Source organism: Macrobrachium rosenbergii, chromosome 7 (genome assembly GCF_040412425.1).
Source record: "Macrobrachium rosenbergii isolate ZJJX-2024 chromosome 7, ASM4041242v1, whole genome shotgun sequence".
Classification (NCBI taxonomy): domain Eukaryota; kingdom Metazoa; phylum Arthropoda; class Malacostraca; order Decapoda; family Palaemonidae; genus Macrobrachium; species Macrobrachium rosenbergii.
Genome location: NC_089747.1, coordinates 2,509,334 through 2,527,500, shown reverse-complemented (window position 1 = coordinate 2,527,500; position 18,167 = coordinate 2,509,334). Strand labels below are relative to the sequence as shown.

Sequence of the window (18,167 nt, the reverse complement as noted above, 5' to 3'; positions counted from 1 at the left end):
GATGATGGTGATGAAGGTGATAGCCTCTGAACCATGGCATGATAGAACACTCAATGAACTTCAGTCATGGACGTAATTCAGAATTAAATTCGAAAACAAAAAATATAAAATAAATAAAACATTCTGAACCACTGCATGAAGAAGGGAATTCTCTAGCAGAAGCTTCAGCCATAGACGTAACTCACAATGAAATTCGAAAACAAACAAGTAAAAAATGCGCCGAAGTTCCTTCGGCGCAATCGAGTTTTCCGTACAGCGTATAATCAAGGCCGCCGAAAACAGATCTATCTTTTGATGGTCTCGGTATAATACTGTATGAGCCGCGGCCCGTGAAACTTCAACCACGACCCGGTGGTGGCCTGGCCTATATCGTTGCCAGACGCACGATTATGGTTATCTTTAAGCTTAAATAAAATAAAAACTACTGAGGCTAGAGGTCTGCAATTTGGTATATTTGATGATTGGAGAGTGGATGATCAACACACCAATTTGCAGCCCTCTAGACTCAGCAGTTTTTAAGATTTGAGGGCGGACAGAAAAAGTACGGACTGACAGACAAAGCCGGCACAATAGTTTTCTTTTAAAAGAAAACTAAAAAGTTAAAATAAATAAAACATGTTTACGGAGCTGAAGAAGGAGTTAGCCCATGGTCAGAAAGACTCCAAGAAGATGAAACATTAATTTCTTGTTTTCAAAGTGTCCACTCTTCGACAACAATCGTGAATGATGGTCTCTTTTCTTTAACTAGCAATTGCAAACTCAGTCAGTAGTCTGTTTGTGACTTCCAGACTGACTTTCCAGTCTTTTCAAGACACAGCAGTCTAAATAAGTCTGACTTGAATAGATAATTATGGAAATAAAGCCATAACAATTTGGTATAAACTAACGACTTTGCAATAATGTCCCTTTTCAAAAAACCGGTTTGTAGCAAAAATTTATATCAGGTTATAATATATACCTTTCAGGCTTAGGATTCTACCAGTTGACTAGACCATCTTTGTAAACTGAGTTGCAAATAAATTTATCTAATATATCCACTGATAATGATACTGCCACCCATGATAATGTTAGGTAACTGTCCCATATTACCATTCATACATTTCAGGACATCACTGCTGCTGTGGAGCACTGGCTCAACAAGGACAGAATGGAACAACAGAAAGCCACACACACATCTAAATATAAACTCTCTTGGGGGGAAAGTAATAGAAATGAGATATTTTCAGTCTTCTGTGATTTAGACGCAGCGGGAATTAAAAGTTTGAGATATGAGAGCCACCTCCGTCCTATAACGTTGCAGTATAACCAAGGTTACTGTAACCCAATATTTGCTGTGGCTTTTTCGTTATACGCGAGAATTATTTGTCCACGCTTGTTCATATTCCTTTTATTGGAATACAGGAAAAGTTATTCCAAACATGTGGATGCCGTGGGGATACAATTTCCGATGTGATACAACGGATGGATAAATCGGATTTTGACAGATGCATAAGAACTCTCGAATTCAGATATCTGTGTACCATGTTGACTCATCCCCCAGTGGTTCTTAACCAGGGGTGCTCGCGCCCATAGGGGGTTGCAAAAGCCAGTTCTAAGGGTGCAAGGATGCCTAAATAATTGAAGCAAAATATATTTTTATATATGCATGTTATTTTTTCTGCAAAAATAAAAATAAATAAAAATAAAATAATAATAATAATAATAATAATAATAATAATAATAATAATAATAATAATAATAATAATAATTATTATTATTATTATTATTATTATTAATATTATTATTATTATAACAGTGCTCTGAGCTATAGTTAAACCTACACTAATATCCTAATGAAGTGACAGTTATGCTTTGTGAATGAAGATTAAAAAAATGTGGTTTTGTCATTAATACACATCATATCAACATTGTATTTTAGCCTTTTTAATTTTTTTTTATTTCAGCAATTCAGGGGGTGCGAGACCTGACTGCTGATTTGAAAGGGGTGCATACATTGAAAAAGGTTAAGAACCTCTGTGACCCAGACGATAATAGATCCGTGATATCTTTCATTGGTACTTGTCATTTCTCTCTATGGGGGCCAAGTCGCCGTCGTTGATTTTCGGGGAACTTACGATTTTCTTATACTAATAGCTTTTCAACTTTGGAGCGGGACAGGTACTGACAATTCCTGGACTTATATCTCTCAGGATTATTGTGTTTTTACCCATCATGACTATGCCATTCTTTCCCTCAGGTGTAAGCGTCTATAAACACCTGTATGATAATAATAATAATAATAATAATAATAATAATAATAATAATAATAATAATAATAATAATAATAATAATAATAGTTGAACGTTCGTAGACTGCCCTAAAACTTGACCTGTATAATAATAATAATAATAATAATAATAATAATAATAATAATAATAATAATAATAATAATAATAAATCTTGACAGTAACTCGTTCCTAAATGAAAAGTAAAAGTAACGACAGAATCAAGTTAAAGGAGTTGGACAGCCTTACAGCTAAGAAGAGACCAAAGCGAAGGCACGATATTATTATTATTATTATTATTATTATTATTATTATTATTATTATTATTATTATTCAGTAAATGAAACCTATTCATAGAGAACAAACCCACCACCACAGGGGCCATTGACTTGAAATTCGAGATTCCAATGAATATTATTATTATTATTATTATTATTATTATTATTATTATTATTATTATTATTATTATTATTATTATTATTATTATTGACTTGAATTTCAAGTCAATAATTCAAAATGTAATTAAAAAAATAAGTTTAACTCGACTCTCTCGTCTCAATCCAAAATGTAATAAAAAAAAATAGTTTAACCCGACTCTCTCGTCTCAATTTCTTTATTTTTTTTTTTTATCAGAAATTGATAAAAATAACGTGATCGTAGCAATGTGCAATAACGTCACTTCATCCTTCCTAACAAAAAGAATTTCAAATAAAAAAAAGAAAATAGTTTAACTCGCCTCTCTCGTCTCAAAAAAAAATTATTTTTTTGTTTCCGAACGGTAAACAAACCTATGTCATTGAATTGTTCCCTATGCAGAGTGTCCCCTACTGGTTTCCAATTACCAATGATTAAGCCGCTTGAAACCGGAGACGTTTTAATAATAATAAACTTCCGAATTTTTCCCTGAAACCGGAGCTGGAATTCCGCGAGCAATAAAACGCTCTCGGAAAGACGCTTAATGAGTTGGGTCGTGTTACAGTGTCATTATAATAACTGGGCGTCTTTATGTTAGTGGTAATTTGCGTGTGTTGCGTGTGTGTGTGTGTGTGTGTGCGTGTGGGTGTGTGTGTGTGCTCGGCTGATAGGCTGAATACTGGCTTCCGTTTATATAGATATATATATATATATATATATATATATATATATATATATATATATATATATATATATATATATATATATATATATATATATAATAAACTACAAGGCATAATGAACTTTCGTTTTGGAGAAAATAAAAGAAAACAATGACTGTCATGTTTCTATATCAAGAAAGTTAATTAGGAAGTTATTCAATAATATTCCGAATATTTGTCACCAGCTTCAAGCTAAATCCTATGAATATCGTATAGATCATTATTCAACATGAAAATATTTTTGAAGACACGAGGAAAGAAAGAGATTATACCAGAATATAAATTTATATATCTCGAACTGAACCTATAATTAGTTCAGTAACATAACTTTTTCAGTGAATGACGAGACATTTGATTAAAGAAATCAACAAGTATATAATGCGCTGAAGTTTCTTCGGCGCAATCGAGTTTTCTGTACAGCGTATAATGCTGTATGAAACTCTCAGCCATGGCCCATGAAACTCTTAGCCGCGGCTCGTGAAACTCTTAACCGCGGCCCATGAAATTCAGCCACGGCCCATAAAACTCAGCAGTGGTTCGGTGGTGGTCTGCGATGATGGTACCTATGGCGATGCCAGAAGTACGATCATAGCTAACTTTAACCTTATATAAAATAAAAACTATTGAGGCTAGAGGGCTGCAATTTGGTATGCTTGATGACTGGAGGGTGGATGATCAACATGCCAATTTGCAGCCCTCTAGCCTCAGTAGTTTTGAAGATCTGAGGGCGGACAGAAAAAGTGTGGACAGAATGAAGTGCGGACAGAAAAAGTGCGGACAGAAAAAAGTGTGGACAGAGAAAGTGCGGACAGAATAAAGTGCGGACATAAAAAGCGCGGATAGAATAAAGTGTGGACTGAATAAAGCGCGGACAGTAAAAGTGCGGACAGAAAAGTGCGGACAAAATAAGTGTGGACAGAAAAAGTGCGGACATAATAAAGTGCAGACAGAAAAAGTGCGGACAAAATAAAGTGAGGACAGAAAAAAGTATGGACAGAAAAAAGTACGGACAGAAAAAAGTACGGACAGAAAAAAGTATGGACAGAAATACATGCGGACCGAAAAAAAAGTGCGGACAAAAAAAAAAAAAGTGCGGACGGACTGACAAAGCCAGCACAACAGCTTCCTTTTACAGAAAACTAAAAAGAATCACTTAGGCGTAATAATGGTGAAACTAAAACCAAGCCTTCGTATTTCGGAAAAGGGAATCTTTTTTTTTTAGACTATTTTGATCAACTTCCGCTGCCAGCTGGGATCAGGTTTCTCCTCAATTTCATTTGTAAGTTTCCTCAGTTTACCCCCTGCGATTTTTTACGTTTCTCTCTTTCTTTCCTTCGCTACTTTTTTTTTCTTCCTTTTAGCTCGAGAGATTGAAGAAGAAGAAGAAGAAGAAGAAGAAGAAGAAGAGAAGAGAGAGAAAGAGAGAGAGAGAGAGAGAGAGAGCTAGAGCTATTTTCTTCCTTTTTAGCTCGAGAGATTGGAAGAAGAAGAAGAAAAAAAGAAGAAGAAGAAGAGAAGAAAGAGAAAGAGAGAGAGAGAGAGAGAGCTTTTTCTTCTTTTTTTAGAGAGTTTCATCTTTACCCTCATTTCCTTATCATCATATCTCTTGGCTCCCTCGTTCTTGAGGAGAGAGAGAGAGAGAGAGAGAGAAGAAGAGAGAAGAGAGAGAGAATTACTTAGTTTCATCTTTACCTCTATTTCCTTATCATCATATCTCTTGGCTCCATCGTTCTTGAGAGAGAGAGAGAGAGAGAGAGAGAGAGAGAGAGAGAGAGAGAGAGAGAGAGAGAGAGAGAGAATGGCTTAGTTTCGTCTTTACACTTCATTTCTTTATCACCGTATCTCTAATCAGCTCCATCTCTCTTAAGGAGAGAAAGAGAGAGAGAGAGAGAGAGAGAGAGAGAGAGAGAGAGAGAGAGAGAGAGAGAGAGAGAGAGAGAGAGAGAGAGACATACAAAGAATACCTTGGTTTCACTTATACTCCATTTCTTTATCATCGTATCTCTTGGCTACCTCTTTCTCTTGAGGAGAGAGAGAGAAAGAGAGAGTTCATTAAGGCTTCTCCCGTTTACTGGGTTCCAAGGGATATTTTCTCCTTCTCCGTCCATTTCTTACAGAAACACTTTTTACAAATCTATTTCTCTCAGAATTATCTGTATTCCTTGACCTTTCCAGTTATTGGTCGTTTGATGCTTCACTTTCATTAACTATAAATTATCTCTTTTTTTTTTTTTTTTACTTTTGGTCACTTGTTTGAAAGGGAAATTCTCATTTACTTCTTCTTTTCCTTTGTACAAAAAAAAGCGAGCGTAACATTTTTGGATAGCGCTCTACTTAGTTAAAAAGATTTTTCCGGGGTTACAGAGTAATACGCCTGCACTTTGAACGTACATACACACGCATATGCTAAACAAACATTATATATATATATATATATATATATATATATATATATATATATATATATATATATATATATATATATATATATATATATATATATATATATATATATATATATATATTATATATTTATATATTTTATTTATGTATATATTAATATAATCATACTTATATATGAAAGATTTTTCTCGTAAAGAGTCAGCAAAATATACTGTAGACTTATCAACAAGCACTAACATTTTCCACACAGCAATTAAAATCATACCCAATTATTTAACAATCAAATAAAAATTGACGAAGTTCTAGTACGCTGTTTTGTTACAGATGAAAAAAATTTCCATGCATAATAAAATATTGAACTGCCTTTTAATTTTTGAGAGCTTGTCATTACATATCTTTAAATATTCAGGAATAAGTACGGAACATTGTAAAATTACTGTGCTTGCATTAAATGCTGAATAAGTTCATCTATCTCTCAGGTATATATATATATATATATATATATATATATATATATATATTACTAGCAGACCTCATTGAAAGTGGATGGTATCTAGCAGAGTTATTTATTCAAAAAAAATTATTACAAGCTTTCCAGGACTAACTGTCCCCATCGTCAAGTATCCGTGGATGAGGTCCTGTTAGTAAATTGTATTAATGCACAGAACAATTGTGTAAGTGATAAAGTTAATATATATATATATATATATATATATATATATATATATATATATATATATATATATATATATATATATATATATATATATATATATAAATATATACATCATATATATATATATATATATATATATATATATATATATATATATATATATATATATTATATATATATATATATAATTTTCAGAGCAGTAACACAGAAGCTTTTAAATAATCTTCCTGAACACATTGTTGAAGGTAGACAGAGCTTAAATTTATTCCATAATAGAGACACAGGAACGGAGCTAGGATGGGGCAGGGAGTCCTTCGTAGGACTCTCTCAGAAAAGGACGGAGACAGCCTAGAAAGTGGCTTATGTGTCACTGATCCAGGGAGGAAATGGACTCATAGGAATTCGTTTTGAATGAGGTATTTAGCCCCCAAGTCTTAGAGGCAAGGAGGAGGAGGGAGAGTCCCAAAATCGGTGGGTCAGTATTGGCCAGGGTGTTGAAACGAGAATGCCTTAACATCCAAAACCAACGAGAGAGAGAGAGAGAGAGAGAGAGAGAGAGAGAGAGAGAGAGAGATATCCCCAAGTCTTATTCTTCGAGGCAAGGAAGAGTGTGTCCCAAAATCGGTGGATCAGTACTGGCCAGGGTGTCGAAACGAGATTGCCTTAACATCCAAAACAACGAGAGAGAGAGAGAGAGAGAGAGAGGGTGTGCTTGTTCTCCGGGCTGATAAACCATCTGCGCAGGCGCGTGAAGTGACTAATATTTAGAGAAATTTTCCGCACTTAACCTCGTCCTTTCTAGAAAACTAAATGATGAAAGTTTACAATTTGTTTTGAATTCCCTCTAAAGCAACTTTCTCCCAAGGGATACATCTTACAGGCAAATGCAAGCACACTCACATAACACAAACGCGAATCTATATATACACCAAGCACACTCACATACACAATACACACGTATATTCATATATACACCAACGACCGTGGTTAATATTCAAACGACGTTCCCTCTTAACTGCTGCAAAGCATATCTTTAAATCCTTGAATCTTCTGAGCGTCGTAAATTACCCGTGCCTGCTTGCTTGAATCCTAACAAGCATCTTTTCACCCTCTCTAAAGAACCCAGCGATGAGGGATTGAGAAATTCCAGTTGCCTACAACTCTTTCGTGATATTCGAACTCCGTGGTGCCCCGAGGAGAGAGAGAGAGGCGTTACGCAGCAGGAGAGGGCGACGAAGGTCAGGGACCTGGAGAGATAATTAGAGGTCACCGCGGCTCTGACCCGTTCGTATTTTCCCGAGATGCAACCGAGTAAGGGACCTTTCCCTGAAGAAAGCGGGACGCCATATCTTAAAAACTAACCATAGAATTTTCTTGGAAATAATCCCATCATGTTTCCCCACACCCTGATTTTGAGAACATATTAATCTACCTAACGTGACTTAACTTAACCTAACCTGGGGCTATGGCAAAAAGAACCGGGGTTGGTGCAATACCTAGCATCCATCGCAGGAATTTGCGACCTGCTCCCGGATGTTTGCCTCATAAAAAAAAAAATAAAAAATAATGATACTCAAGGGTTGCTCTATGAGCAAGAGCCCTTGCTGGCATAAAGCTAGCTCAAGCAAAAACAACAATAGGACGCTTGCGTAACTGACCAATGTTTTCTGGAAGTCTGGGTCAAGCTTTATTATAGGAGACGTTGCGTCATCCTGCGGCTGGTTTTATTCTTTCCCTTTTCCTCTTCTGCTTTCCTTTTTCCTCTTTCAGTTTTCTGTAAAAGAAAGCTATTGTGCCGGCTCTGTCTGGGCGCCCTCAGATCTTAAAAACTACTGAGGCTAGAGGGCTGCAAATTGGTATGTTGATCATCCACCCTCCAATCATCAAACGTACCTAATTGCAGCCCTCTAGTCTCGGTAGTTTTTATTATCTTATTTTAGGTTAATGTTAGCTATGATCGTGCATCTGGGTACGCTATAGGACAGGCCACCACCGGGTCGTGGCTGAGAGTTTCATACAGCATTATACGCTGTACAGAAAACTCGATTGCTCCGAAGAAACTTCGGGCATTGTTTACTCGTTTTTTATTTGATTCTGTTCTGGGCTAGAAGCAGACATTATTAGATTAAATAAAAAGCTCGAAGCAACCAGTGTTTGGTGACCGAACTCAAGTTTCGTACCAAGTTTTGCCATTCTCCTAGAATCAGGAACTCTCTCTTCTTCTCTATCTTCCCTGCACCTTTTAACCAGATCCATTCTAAGAGGAAGACTGTCACCACTTAAAAACAAGCGAAAAATGCGCCGAAGTTTCTTCCGCGCAATCGAGCATTTCTGTACAGCGTATAATGCTGTGCGAGCCGCGGCCCATGAAACTTTAACCACGGCCCGGTGTTGGCCTGTCCCATACCGTTGCCAGACGCACGATCATGGCTAACTTTAACCTTCAATAAAATCAAAACTACTGAGGCTAGAGGGCTGCAATTTGGTATGTTTGATGACTGGAGGGTGGATAACCAACATACCAATTTGCAGCCCTCTAGCCTCAGTAGTTTTGAAGATCTGAGGGCGGACAGAGACTTTAAGGAAAATGTTGCAAACTCGTACGACAACAGTTTGAGTGAGGGGAGGAAGGGACAATTAATATCAGAGTCACTTTGATGAGAACAAAAGTTAGCAGTACAGAAAGCGAGGTCAGGAGGGGAGAGGAGAGGGCAAAAGGCGAAAGGAATAGAAAAGAATGCGTGATGAAAGAGAGAGAGAGAGAGAGAGAGAGAGAGAGAGAGAGTCATGCAGTGAAAAGCAGTGAAAGCAGTTAGTGAAAGATAAAACAATAGGGAATGAAACAGTGGAAGAGAGACGGAATGAATAAGGACTAAGGGTGGGGGGAGAGAGCTGAAACGAAGAGGCAAGGAGAATACAAAGAGAAGACAAAGGAGGAGGAGGAGGAGGAGGAGGAGGAGGAGGAAGATGAAAAGAAGGGAGAGGAATGACAGAAAACAGAACAAAAAAGAAAAGATGCCATATTATTGCATTGCAATGTTTTTCCAGTCTTGCAAAAATCGTCTTATTTTGATTTAATATCTTTCCATTTCCCTTCTCTTCAGAGTCTGGTTCTTCCTTAGTCTTCTGTCCATTCAGACAGACGTTTCTGTCTCGTGTCGCCTCTGTTTAAGTTAGCTGCTTAATTTGTCTGTCTAGAAGAATATCAGTAGAAGAATATCAATGGCCCATTCTGTCTATTTTCAGTGTACTACGTATGTCCATTTAACAGAGCTATCATGGAGTGCAAGTTATTTCTCTCTCTCTCTCTCTCTCTCTCTGTACACACACACTTTTATATATACATATATGTATAACATACATATACATGTATATACATATATGTATGTATGTATATACATGTACATATATATGATATATACAATATATATTTATTATATATATATGTATGTGTGTGCGTGTGTGCGTGTGTGTTTGCGTATGTTTGCGTTTGAGTGTGGGCGTGCGTTTAGAATCAACAAGCCAGAGAGAAGAGTTTACAAAATGTCGTCCATACATCTATTTTCCAGCTCACCCTTCCCACGCGCTCTATACCCAACCGCTCTTGTTGTCCAAGCTAATATTGGTCGTGTACCGCCAAGCTGTTCCCTTGATTTTTCAAATAAATATCCGTGACATTTCGTGCTTCTATTGACGCCACTTACGTATTTTAAACTCTGCAGTTGCTGAAGTCATCAGTAAAAAAAGGAGAGAAGGATAATGAGTGAAATGTTTGGGTTATTTCAAGAACCATCTTCCTACCTCGGAATCCGCCAGTGTCTCAGTTGCTGAGTTGGAATTGAAATATAGAATTTAGTCCCAAGGCGAAATGCTGGGACCTGTGAAGTCATTCAGTGCTGAACTGAGAGTAGAAAGGTCTCAAAGGTGTAACGGAAGGGAAAAACCTCGCAGCTGTACTATGCAACAAAAATTCTGCCCTAAAATGGAAAACTGCAGTGTCAGCAAAATTTTCGAAACTGAGATCTGCCACCTATTGGGCTCGTGAAACATTAATACACAAGTTCCTGCAGTTTCAGAATGATTCTTCAATGCTTTCCACGAGTATTTAGGGGGTCCCATTTGCAGTATCTGCAATTTCAGTAGTAAGGCAAGGCAGTGTCTATCATTTTTCTCAGGTTTGTATTTTTGGAGAGACTGCAGTCTTCCATTTGGGGGCAGGATTGTCAGCAGAGGGTTGAGGAAAGCAAGATGGAAGAAAGAGAATGTGAACGGAAGTAGAGTAAAAGGAATGAAAGAGGTTGCAACCTGGGGCCGAAGGGACACGGCAAAGAACGCAAAGGACCTCGAGTAATGCCTACAGTGCTCCGCGTGAGGTCTATTCTCCTACGGGCGAACTCTCACTCGCTGAAGACAGGATTTCACTTCATTTATTTGTTATCCTTTCGTATTTTAATCCAATGCTGTTATTAAATAAATAATATATTCCACAATAAATCTTATCTTAAATACGAGTAACCACGAGGATGTTGAGAATTTTCTTGGAGACAAAAAAAAAAAAAGCATAAGTAAAAAATGCGCCGAAGTTTCTTCGGCGCAGTCGAGTTTTCTGTACAGCCGCTACACCGTATAATCAAGGCCACCAAAAATAGATCTATCTTTCGGTGGTCTCGGTATAATGCTGTATGAGCCGCCGCCCATGAAACTTTAACCACGGCCCGGTGGTGGTCTATCCTATATCGTTGCCAGACGCACGATTATGGCTAACTTTAACCTTAAATAAAATAAAAACTACTGAGGAGGCTAGAGAGCTACAATCTGGTATGTTAGATGATTAGAGGACGGATGATCAACATACCAATTGCAACCCACTAGCCTCAGTAGTTTTAAAGATCTGAGGGCGGACAGAATAAGTGCGGACGGACAGACGAAGCCGGCACAATAGTTTTCTTTTGCAGAAAACTAAAAACTAATCCAAAGCTCGACATTGAATGAGAAACAAGACGAAAACGCAATTCGGAACGCCGCGGGAAGATATCAGAAACATTACGCGCGAACAATGGAGGTTTTGCCTGGGTTGATTAATATCTCTCGGATTTTCAGAAATATTTCCTAAACATTTTTTCTCTCCTTTGCTTCAGGATGTGCGTACATACATACATACATACATACATACATACATACATACATACATACATACATACATACATAATACGTTGCTTGAAGTCACCAAAATGCGGTTCAGTATTTCCCTTTTGTATACGGCTGAAAACCTACATACATGAATACATACATACACAGACATACACATTCACGTATATATATGTGTAAATATATACATACACACACACACACACACACACACACATATATATATATATATATATATATATATATATATATATATATATATGTTCATGGGCTTTTCTTACTCTATTTCTATATCTGTCTATCTGTCTCTGTCATTTACTGTTTATAGTGGAATAAGTGACTCATTCTTATAGCATTCTATATTATAACATAGCTTGGTAATTCTAGAACGCCTAATTTAAGCAATACTTAAATCCACAATGCAGAGTGGCCACAGTCAACAGAAAACGGAAAATAACAATCAGCTGGCCTCATTTACACTCAACAGAAAACGGAAGATGACAGTCAGCTGGCTTCATTACACTCAACAGAAAACGGAATGACCTGGTCTCAAGATCACGGAACAAGGTTATTGTCAAAGTTCTAATTGCACCTGGGCTTTCTTCAGCACCGTGTCGTCATTACCCTCGTCGAAAGGTACGAAAAGTAAGTCCAGGTAACGACGAGGACTTTAAGTGAGGCGCGGGATAGCGACGGTGTATAGTTGAATAAGAGGGAAAGATTTTGTTTCGTTTTTTCTGGACTAATATTCGAGGAAGTTCGATAGATTTTAGTCTTCTTAGCTGCTTATTTTATACACATTTATGGATGTACAAAAGGTAATTTCAGTTTATCTATCTATATCTATCTATCTATCTATCTATATATAAATATTTATATATATATATATATATATATATATATATATATATATATATATATATATATATATATATATATATATATATATATGTATGTATGTATGTATATATATATATATATATATATATATATATATATATATATATATATATATATATATATATATATATATATAATCTTCATTTGATACAGGCTGACCCCAAACTGGTCGACGGCAAACCTAAATATATATACCCTTCACCACCAATAAACAAACTACCGTTGCTACCTATAAAAAACAACAAAAATAATTCACGACGCATCTAAATGTCAAATTCATCAGCATTTTTAAGTCTATGCAACATTTCCATAGGCCTACGCACCAAACGAGCCATGTTGAAATACCAATTTGAAATCTGTACATGAACGACTTTTGGTCATTAATACTCATATGCAAAATAAAACTATATTTAGAAAGCATTATCAAAAACATTTTTATCAAATACAAAAACCCAACGGCTGCATGACATTTAGATTCACCAAACGGCTGAGGTTTTCCTCGTTCGAAAAACACCCGGCACTCAAAACCCACGTAAGCCAGAGTCGGGGGAGATTGCTCCCATATTTATGAAAATGCCGTGAAATTCCAGAAGCTCTCTGTTTGGCGGCCTCTGGCATCTACACGTGGGTGCGTTCTCTGCTGCAATTTCTTTCTATAGGAAGGGTGAATGCGTTCGTTTTGCTTATAATATATTTTTTTTTTTACTTTTTACTTCACTTAACTTTACTTTACTTTACTTTCCAATGGTCGTTTGTGTTTCATAATAAGTGTCCGTATTGTTTGTTTCATCTATAGAGGAATCTGTTCTAGCCTGCCATATATATATATATATATATATATATATATATATATATATATATATATATATATGTATATATATATATATATATATATATATATATATATATATATATATATATATATATATATATATATATATATATAGTAACAAGGATATATGTTGCCTCTTTGTACATTATACTTTTATCTTTGCATTGCTCAAGAAATAAAATTGATTGATGAAATAAGCTGATTACTGCCCACTCCAAAATAATATATATATATATATATATATATATATATATATATATATATATATATATATATATATATATATATATATAACATTCTAACATTCGTCACATAATCGAACCTAATCTTCAAAAAAACAATACCGACACTTTATCTACTCGAAAGACAAATTCATCTACCCATACTTAATCTATCAAAACTCCAAAAGAAAAAAAAAACTTGACAAATTACAAATGAAGCAAAAGCGATTACTTAAAAATCAAATACAAATTTATCAGTCATTTAATCTATCGCAAAAACAAGAAGCATAAACGTCAACTCACACGCAGTTCCAATGGTGTTCCATAAACGCTCTAAGGGGACCAGCTGTCCATCAAGATCCTGCAATAAAAAGAGAGAAGAGGAAGTTTTACGAAAACTATAAACAGAAGGCGGGAGGTGCGTTCAGCTTTACGAGGGGAAATTTTGTCGCGTGAGTAGGCAACTTTCACTATCACCGTGAACGTGAGGGATGAGGAGTAATGAGAGAGAGAGAGAGAGAGAGAGAGAGAGAGAGAGAGAGAGAGAGAGAGAGAGAGAGAGATGATGATGATGATGATGACTGCAAATGAGTAAAGCTATGTATATATATATATATATATATATATATATATATATATATATATATATATATATATATATATATATATATATATATATATATACATACTGTATATTACATATGTGTGTATATATGTATATATAGTGTGTGTATATATATATATAATATTATATATATATGATTTTGTCTCTATTTATATATTCATTGTTTCAAATTTCGTGTGTATATATATATATATATATATATATATATATATATATATATATATAGATAGATAGATAGATAGATAGATAGATAGACAAATAGATAGATATAGCTCGTTCAGCCTTAGACATGTACTCGAGACTTTCAACCAGCAACCAGCACCCACAGCAACCAGTAATCAGCAACCACCAACCACAACAACCAGCTACAACAGCCACAGCAACCGGCTACAGCAACCACAGCAACATGCAACCACAGCAACCAGTGACAGCAACCTCGTATCTCCCCAACCCAGGATTCCGAGGCCAATGACCAAAACAAAGCTTGGGCGTCAGTTCATCGGGAAATAGAATATTTATGAGGGGACGTTCGCTGCTCTTGCATATCCCGAACCCTTTCCAGTTAGCCACAATGAACGAGACGTGAGCCGTCGCATGCAATTGAGCGAGAGTCTCTCTCTCTCTCTCTCTCTCTTTATTTACTTTTTAGATTCAGTCATCGTCTGTGTGTGTGTGTGTGTGTACATACGATCTTCTCCAAGTTTCCCTTCCAGCTACTGAAAGTTTACCGGCGTTTCTCAATCTCACGCCATACACACTGCCTTCCCTGCACGTTTTAAAAAGAAAAAACTAAACTTAAGCAAATTATCCCAGTTGTGTTTCGGGAGGAAATTGGGAAAATTGGGAAATAATTCGACGGAAAGGGATAATTGAGTATGATGATGATGCTTATGATTGGTGGGGAAGGAAGTTCGGCTTCAAACCACCGGTATAATTTGTGGTTGAACTTTTTCGTTACAGAGGTTAAATTGTCTTCCCTGTTACCTGACTTGTAATTCCTTAACCCCTAAAATATACGATGGAATCTTGGCGAGTTTGTGAAGTTGCTGAGTTTGTGAAATGGCTGAAAATATAATTATTTTTATGTAGATTCTTGCATCAATTTGGCATTTACAAGAAGTGGTTTGGAGAGCATTAGACCTAGGATGTGGGTAGAGGCTTCTGGGTTACGTAATACACTAAAAATATTCACACGCTGGTAGCTTCTTAAGTATTATACTTAGAAATAAAAGGCCTTTTACTTAATATCTCTTGGTTTAGTAAGTTAGGTTTCAAGTAACAAGAGCATCTCTCAGGCCCTGAACAAAATGGTACAAACCACGCTTTTGGAGGTAGGCCTAACGATCAAGTTGGCGTTCTCAGTGACTCGCGAGTAGGCTATCCTCGAATAGCTGCTAAAGTGGTCCTGTTTCCAGTTCTTGAAAGCAATCTGATATTGCCACAGCCAACTATTGCTTTTCATCTACCTTGCAAGCTATTAGCCTACTTTCCTGAGAACTGTCCTCTGACAATAAAGCTCAAGGTTAAAGAATGAAATTGTACAAATATTTTGTTTTTCAGATGAGAGAAAAGACCTAAAGTTATTTGTTTCCCAAGAAAAGACCTAAGACAAGTTATTTGTTTCCCAAGTGACTTTTAATAACGAAAGCTCCTTGCTTACTGCAAGAACACAATAAGCGTAACGATTCCTGAAATGATATTTAAAAAAAACTGTTATAATAAAGTGTTTACATTCAGGATGACCAACTGTCAACATATGAGCCTATTTTACAGTTTACGTCGTCCAAACAAGTGCAAATGTTCTATTGGCCAATTGCATTCTATCATAACCTATCTCTATTCAATATCTGCACTGTAAAAAGCCAAACCAGATCCACGCATAGAAACACGTGGGAAAGATCGGTTAAAACCACAGCTGAACTTGAAGACGTACCCTCGAAAATGTTATACGTTCTCTTCGGAAAGGACAGATGCCGAGGCCATTAAAGAAAATGGGTATCCATCTTTAAGGCGACACTCCTACAAGGTAGTACATCGGGTCCTGTCTCAAGTAAACGCCACAACAGTGAAATGAGGTGCAAGGAGATACAACCACGTGAAATGAGGTGCAAGGAGGTACAAACATATGAGATGAGGTACAAAGAAGTAGGCCTATGCCTAAGCTAGGCCTATAAACATCCCTTTCAACGCCCCATAGAACTGACCAGGGTAGAAGACTTTCACGTAGGCCTAAACAAGAGAAGTGAAATACGTCACCTGTCTTTTCACTTTCACCAAAAAATACGTAAAATGCCTAAAATATGTAAAACGTAAATGAAAAAATCCTTTTTACATTCTAGACGTCAAGGAAAAAAGTGAGAGGAAAAAAATGGTGACAATGTTTGTGCTGCCATAAACGATATTTACGCAAGAAGAAGAGGCTTGGGAGGCTTCAGTGTTATCGTAAAGGGTAGTGGGTAATAGAAGAAGAAGAAGAAGAAGAAGAAGAAGAAGAAGAAGAAGAAGAAGAAGAAGAAGATTGTTTATATGAGGTCTTATGAGGTGCGGGAGATGAGGAGAAATGAAGCAGGAAATGAAATACAGTTGTTATGAGGCGTGAGAATGGAGAGATGAGAAGAGAAAATAGATAGATAGACAGTAAAGGTGGATAGATAGATAGATAGATATTGAAAAGATGAATGAACAAGGAAATTATAGAGAAAAACAATAAATATAAATAGATAGATAGATAGATAGATACTGAAGAGATAAAAGCAGGCATAACCTGACAAAAACACAAAAACAAAAAACAAAATAAGTGCACCATGCGCAGTATCGTGGAAAATAAGGACCAGTATATACCAAGAAAACATACATCGACTGATTGGTTTCTGAGACCTGGCGTTGCATCAACACTATCAGAATAAGGTAGAGAATGCACTAGAAGACAAAAAAAAAAATGAATAGGAAAATAAATAAGGTCAGGTTAAGGTCGACATTTAACAGGAAAATAGAAAAAATGAAAGTTGAAAGAAAAGAATATTAATATCCGGTAACAAGAGACTAAAGAAAAATGTTTACGCAAAGATATTAGCATCCAATAATCCTCTAAAAATCCGTTTCATTTACCAGATTCACCGGATTCATTTCCAGGGAAATTATTTATTTTCCTCCTGGATTTATGCTAAATCATTCTTTCATATTTTTTTTTTTTTGTGAGTAATCAAGGTTATATTAATATGCAAATGGCTGGTTGCTAACTGCGACAAATTCTGCATCACGAGAGGAAATGAGTGAATTGGTTTGTATTTGAGAGAGAGAGAGAGAGAGAGAGACTAGGCAGCTGGTCTCGTTGGCAAGATCGAACCAGGATTTATTTTTTCTATATTCTCTTGAATGGATAGCTCTCTCTCTCTCTCTCTCTCTGTATATATATATATATATATATATATATATATATATATATATATATATATATATATATATATATATATATATATATATATATATATATATATATGTATATATATATATATATATATATATATATATATATATATATATATATATATATATATATATATATATATATATATATATATATATATATATATATATATATATAAAGCTTTTCCTTGCTCTCCAAGCACATAAAAATATATCAGCTTCTCTAAACACTCCTTCCATGACTGCTTTTTTTTTTTTTATTCTGTAACTTTGCACCAAGATCTCTTGGCCTTTCTCTGTCTTATATTTCTTTAAAAAAATATCTAATTAATATTTAAAAATATTTCTTTAAAATACCTAGTTAATATTTTAAAAAAATATTTCTTTAAAATATCTAATTAATATTAGAAAATTATTTCTTTAAAATATCTAATTAATATTAAACAAATACTCATTTCAAATATGTAGTTAATATTTAAAAATATTCCTTTAATATATCTAATTAATATTAAACAAATACTTATTTCAAATATGTA

General features: G+C 35.4%; 1 protein-coding gene across 5 annotated transcripts in view; it reads right to left on the bottom strand.

Annotated features, from left to right (window-relative positions):
• LOC136840007 (uncharacterized) overlaps nt 1-18,167 on the bottom strand; it is a 199,826-nt gene that overhangs the window by 113,381 nt on the left and 68,278 nt on the right. For all 5 annotated transcript variants that reach the window (XR_010853494.1, XR_010853495.1, XM_067106288.1 and 2 more), the window contains one exon: nt 13,884-13,941. The gene's annotated coding sequence lies outside the window, so the exon portion shown is untranslated. The remainder of the gene's footprint in view (nt 1-13,883; nt 13,942-18,167) is intronic.